Source organism: Mesoplodon densirostris, chromosome 4 (genome assembly GCF_025265405.1).
Source record: "Mesoplodon densirostris isolate mMesDen1 chromosome 4, mMesDen1 primary haplotype, whole genome shotgun sequence".
Lineage (NCBI taxonomy): Eukaryota > Metazoa > Chordata > Mammalia > Artiodactyla > Ziphiidae > Mesoplodon > Mesoplodon densirostris.
This window is the reverse complement of record NC_082664.1, coordinates 87726363-87732362: the sequence shown is the minus strand read 5'-3', so window position 1 is coordinate 87732362 and position 6000 is coordinate 87726363. Positions and strand designations below refer to the sequence as shown.

Sequence of the window (6000 nt, the reverse complement as noted above, 5' to 3'; positions counted from 1 at the left end):
GATCTACGATTACATTGATGCCCACCAACAGCTGACCTTGGTCTTCTATAAGCTTTCTCTTGGACTGTGGCCCTGAGATTACAGGGTAAAGCAATTCTTACACTGCATGCCTTTAAAAGAGAGAATGGGCAGCATACCCCACACCTTGGTGTTTCAAAGACTTGTGATGTCATGAATACAGAATTGGAATAAGTTCCTCAATCCTCTAGAAGCAAATCTGGATTTACACATAGATGGAGGGAGCTGCTTAATTTGATTTGAGGCATTGAAGGTCTTGTTAAACATAGACATTATTAGAAGTTTTCAATAATATAGGAAATTCACATCATTATCAACTTTAATGTAACTTGGTTTATCTGACTAGTTTTAGTCACTAAAAGAAGATCCTGAGGGAATGGTTATGGGCTAACTTTAATGATGAATATAAATACATTAGGTACTAATAAGAATATAATCATTGGTGTTGATGGATTTAGGCACCATTCATGGACAGGCACTTGACCTATGTTTTGTCATTCACTCCCAGCAACACCCTGAGAGATAAGATATCAGTATCCTAATTTTAACTCTGAGGGAAGTGAGGTTCAAGAAAACTTGTAATTTTCCCAATATCACAAATTACTAGTACCTAGGTCAAGATTTGACCTGAGGTCTGTCTGTTCTAAAGCTCTTGCACCTTCCATCAAGTTTCAAAAAGTTTTACAAGGAAGGCGTGGTTGGAAATTTAGCCACAACAGTTGCCACTACCTAAAGGGAATGGTCGGGACTTAGGAAGAGAGTAGGAGCAAGAGGGAGGCCCAGAAAGAGCAAAAAGAATGAAAAAGAAACGAGAGAGGCTGGTCAAGCACCGTCCGGTGCAGCGGATGAACTCTTCCACCCTTTGGTCTTCTTCCATTCTTTTGCAGTAAAGCCTCTTTTCTCTGTGTCCGTTGTTCACTCTCGTGTGTTCAAATAAAGCTAGGTTATTGAGAAAGGCTGAGCGCAGAGGGAAAAAAAAGGGAGTGCGACGGCGGCGCTGTGCGTCTGCGCTCTGGCGGCGGCGCCGGCGTGCCAGGCGGGCAGCGGGTCCGGAGCGGGCCCCCGGACCCGAAGCTGAGGGGGGCGGCTGGGGCGTCAGTGGGCTCCGTCGCTGGGGCCTCGGAGGCCTGATGGAGTAAGAGGGTTCGGCTGTAAGTGTGAGTATCCAAGGGCCGGGTTGCGCTGAGGCGTATCGGAGCCCGAGGGTCCCGGTGGTCTGCCACTTTAGGGAGGATGTTGGGCTTCAGGACGCGGCAGGTCTCTGCTCCTGGGGGCTGCGGCGCCGGCGCGGTGGGTCGTCCCCTCTCCCAGAATCGGCGGGGGTTTACGGGCAGGCGGTGCTTCTGGCTTCCGGGTACAGGTTCTCGCGGGGGCGTTCCGGCTCTGCTTCCAGCTCCAGAGGGAAACGTGGCTCCAGAGGCTTGACCTTTCGGAGAGGTCGCTGACCTCCTTCGCCCCACCGGGGCCGCAGGGAGCCCATAGACCCAGGTGTCTTTTATGGCCTACAAGTCTCAGGCCACGGACACCTTTCCACCTCTTGTGACTGACAGCCTTCGTTCTTTTTCCTCCTTCTCTCCCTGTGGGATTCGTCTTAATAATAGCTGCTAATTATGGAGCGCTTACTATGGGTCAATTTAATATTTAGTCCGAATCTCAGTGCATACTTATGGAGAGGAAATGCTTTGCACCCCACTTCCCCTTCAGCCTGCTCAATTTAATCATCTTTGAGAGTCAGATTAAGCCATCTTGTTGGGAAGTTTGAGATTTCCATGGCTTTTAGCAATTTGGGACTCCCATCCTAGTTAAGGAAAGTTCTCTTACCTAACAAATGAGTCTTTTTCCACCATAATGGTTTATATCAAATTTACTCAAGCCAAAATAACTTTTGAGCACTTACTAAGAGCCTAATACTCTTCTAAGCCCCATGGAAAATCTTAAAATTTGTTTTAAGCCCTGTTCTCAAGTGAGTGAAACAATGGAAGATAATATTTAGATTCAACTAGCATTTATCTAACACCTACTACACATGTGCCAGATACACTCAGGTCTGTCACAAAAAATTAATGAGATATTATAATGAAAGGTGGGTTTTTTTGGAGCACATTTCAGATGCGGTCGCTGAGAGTTTGGTAATTTGCTCAAGATAACCTAGCTAGGGTAAGTGGTGAAGTGGTGAAATTCACATACGATGACAAATCTCATCCTTTTCTTGTTACATCAAGTTAGATATTGTAAGCACTTATGTTGAGAAGCAACTATACTACAGTTATAGTTTCTAGAGTTAACTATTGAATCTAGAAAATGATAGGAGCCTTAATTAAAGATACAAGATCAGGTTAGTTCACAACCAATTGCTTTGATTAAAAGGAAGATATTTAAAAAGGAAAAACTGTGAGCGGTGATTATTGTACTTATATACATGCATAGAATATCTCTGGAAGAATACATAAGAAACTGGTAACAGTGATAAGTTGGAGGTGGCTGGGAGTCACCAGCCAGTGGGAGAGGAATAATTTTCTCTATAAGCCTTTTTTTTTTTAAAATGAAAACTTATAAACATCCAGAAAAGTAGGAAAAATACTATTTTGAATCCCCTGTAAATCGATCACTCACATTTTAAAATCTGTTAATATTCTGCTGTTTTTGTTTTTATTCCTGACATTTCACCCCTAAATACTTTAATATGTGTTTCTAATAAAAAGAACATTTTTTGCATAACCTATATAATACACTGAACAACAATAATTTCACTATATTATCTAATACCCAATCCTTTTAAAATTTCCCCAAATTATTCCTTTTTTTTCTTTTTACCATTTTTGATCCATCTTCCAATCAAAGTTTGTGCATTGAGTTTGACTGTTATGTCTCTTGAAGTCTTTTTAAGTCTAGAAGTTACCTTTTTTTCTTTCCCTTTTCTTTTTTCATCATGACTCAAAGAACGTTGTACAATTATCTGGATTTATCTGATTGATTCCTAGTGTTATCATTTAACATGTTACTACAGACTTGAAGGTAGAGGTAATACTTGATTAGTTCAGGTAAACACTTTGGGGACTATATCAAAGATCAGGCTGTGTAGTCTAGTTTTCCCCAGGATAGTGGTGCTAAGATTGATTAGTGGGTTCAGGTGGTAAGTCTGAGTCTTTCCTTGTAAAGTTACATTTCACCCCTTGAAACCAGCTGTAAGCCCTTTTGTACCTTTATAATTTTGAAACTTCTGTTAACTATTCAAAATACAAATAATTATCTTTAAAAAGACAAAACTCACTGCAAGAAATTCTCTCTTTTTTTTTTTCTCTAAACTGAAACCCTGATAACTAGGTGGCATTGTTCTCATAGAAGAGGAATTGAAGTTTGGAGAGACCAAAATTTACTCAAGGTGGTAAATTAGGTATTTTTGCATTAATTCCAAGGTCCCGCTTTTTCCACCATATTTTGTAAACTATAAACTAGTATGTAAATATAAAATCGTTATTACTCCTGGTAGTTATGCTATTTGTCCCTTTGTATCTTTTTAGGCGGGTAATCAATATCTAATGAGATTAGACTTTTTGGAGTATCAGTAAACTGGAATTGATCTTTGTGGTATGATAGCCTGTAATGAACCACTCTGAAGGTTCAAAATATGTGAAAGTCAAACTTCTTGATGATTTCTGGAGTTCCAAAAAAGTTCCCTACCTGGAACCATTATATAGTCTTGGTTCTTGGGCCTAAAGTCTTCTTTGTTTAAAAACATATTATGAGTTAAAAAAACTTTTTTTTAAATTTTAAAAACAATAATACAGTTGACCCTTGGACAGCATGGGTTTGATCTGCATGGGTCCACTTATATGGTGATTTTAAAACAATATTAAATACTACAGTATTGCATCATCTGTGGTTGGTTGAATTGGTATATAGTGAGGGCTGACTACAAATTATACATGGATTTTTGACTGTTAGGAGGGTCAGAGCTCCTAACCCCCATGTTGTTCAAGGGTCAACTGTATATGTGTATTTTGCTTAAATTTTTGGAGAGTACAAAAGGATTTATAGTGAAAAGTAAATCCCTGACCCCCATGTCCTCAGTTCTTTTTCCCAGAGGCAATGACTGTTACTAGTTTCTTGAGTATCCCACTGGAGATATTCTATACATGTGTATATGTCATCAGGGTAAATTCTGACATTCATATGTAGAAGTATCTTAGTAGTATAACCTAAAATAATACTACTGTTGAAGGTTATACTCCAGTTTTTATTATGTTTCTGTTACAGACATCTTTGCTGATTTCATTCATTCAACAGATATTGCATACCTATTCTATACCAGATGGTGTGCCACGTAATTAGAATAAAATGGTGAACAAGACAGGCATTCCAGCTTGCTGTCGTGGAGCTTACACTCTATTGGGAGAGGCAGTTATTAAGCAAATAATAATACTAATAACTAAATATAACAAAGATTTAGTACCTGCTTTGTGCAAAACACTATGGACTTTATAATTTATTCCTCATAACAGCCCTCTAACATTGGTACTTATATTCTTATTTTATAAGTGGAAACTGAAGTATAGAAAAATTAAATTACTTGCTCAAGATCACACAGCTAGTAAGTGATAGAGCCAGGTTTCAAACCCAAGCAGTCTGGCTATATAGATCTTGCTTTCTTCCTTTACCCTAATGCAGTGGTTTTCAGTGATGGTTTGGGGATCATCACTCAGGGAGGTTTGGAAATTTGCAGGGGTGTTTTTGGTTTCAAAATAATTGGGAGGGTGACACTGAGTTTAGTGGATGTAGATCAGGGATGTTAGACATCCTGCAGTGTAAGGGACATCCATGTATAGTAAAAAGTTATTCCACATCTTGTGTCACTTTCAAATGTCCCAGAGGGTTTTTCACGTAGGTGAAAAATGTGTTTATGATTATCTGAGCCAGAATCAAATTTGTTTTACATATAAACACACAGTATTATTATTTTTTTGCATAGAGCATAGTTATCATGTAAATCAAGAGACTGTGGTTTCTTTGTTTCAGAAAGTTTATCAAGAGTTGGTCACTATTTTGGAAGGTCATATCACAGACAGCAGTGTTATCCATGGTATTTTTATCAACAATAAAATACCTATATCTGTCTATATTTGTAAGTGTCACATTTGTAGTCTTATTTAATATCATGCCAAAGCATTTATATGTTGAAATACATATTGTTTTATGATAAATTTTCTTTTTTATTATAGCTAGCACATTATTTCAAAATTTACATGTGTAAGTTACAGTAGCTCTGAATTTCATTTCAGGAAGGATAAGGAGGTGTTATAAAATATTTACAATAAAAAGAAGGTATAAAAATATCTTTAAAGAAAAAAATTGTATGGTGACAATTTGGAAAGGTGACTGAGGAGCACACTGGGAATTCTTATAATAATCCCTCATATTTATATATGAATGAAAATTCCCATAATGTTTTAGAAAAAAGGGTATTGGGTCTGATATGGTTGAGAACTGCTGCTCTTCTGTCTGCCTCAGAAATAGTCATAGTTGTGATAAGTGGTATAAAGAAGGTACTGGATCTTAGGGGAGTAGTGTATAGTGAGGAAATACCTAGTCTGGGAGATAAGGGAGTGCTTCCTCAGGCAACTGACATTTGGACTGAGATTTGAAGGATGAGTAGTTACCTAGATGGAAAGGAGTAAGAGCATTCCAAAGAGAGGGACCAGCATAAGAAAAAGCCCTGTGGGAGGAGCATGTTAGGTGGGAAAAACTGAAAATACCATTTTGTCTGGTGCACAGAGATCAAGGGGGAAAGTGGCTCAAACCTATGTAGTACACATAAGCAAGGATCATATCAGTGGGCCTTGTAAGACTTGTTAAATATTTTGGTTTATGTCTTAAATAATTGGATGCCATTGAAGGGCCTTTAAAAGTGAGGGACTGAGGCATGAAAACATAAGTGTGTGTGAGAAAGGCATTTTCTTTGTATGGTTGAGGGACTCATAAATC

The 6000-nt window shown here is 38.5% G+C and overlaps 1 protein-coding gene across 6 annotated transcripts in view; it reads left to right on the top strand.

Moving 5' to 3' along the window:
* The first annotated feature begins 993 nt into the window (after positions 1 to 993).
* Positions 994 to 6000, top strand: part of ZNF106 (zinc finger protein 106) — a 62703-nt gene continuing 57696 nt past the window's right edge. For all 6 annotated transcript variants that reach the window (XM_060096684.1, XM_060096685.1, XM_060096679.1 and 3 more), the window contains exon 1: positions 994 to 1175. The gene's annotated coding sequence lies outside the window, so the exon portion shown is untranslated. The remainder of the gene's footprint in view (positions 1176 to 6000) is intronic.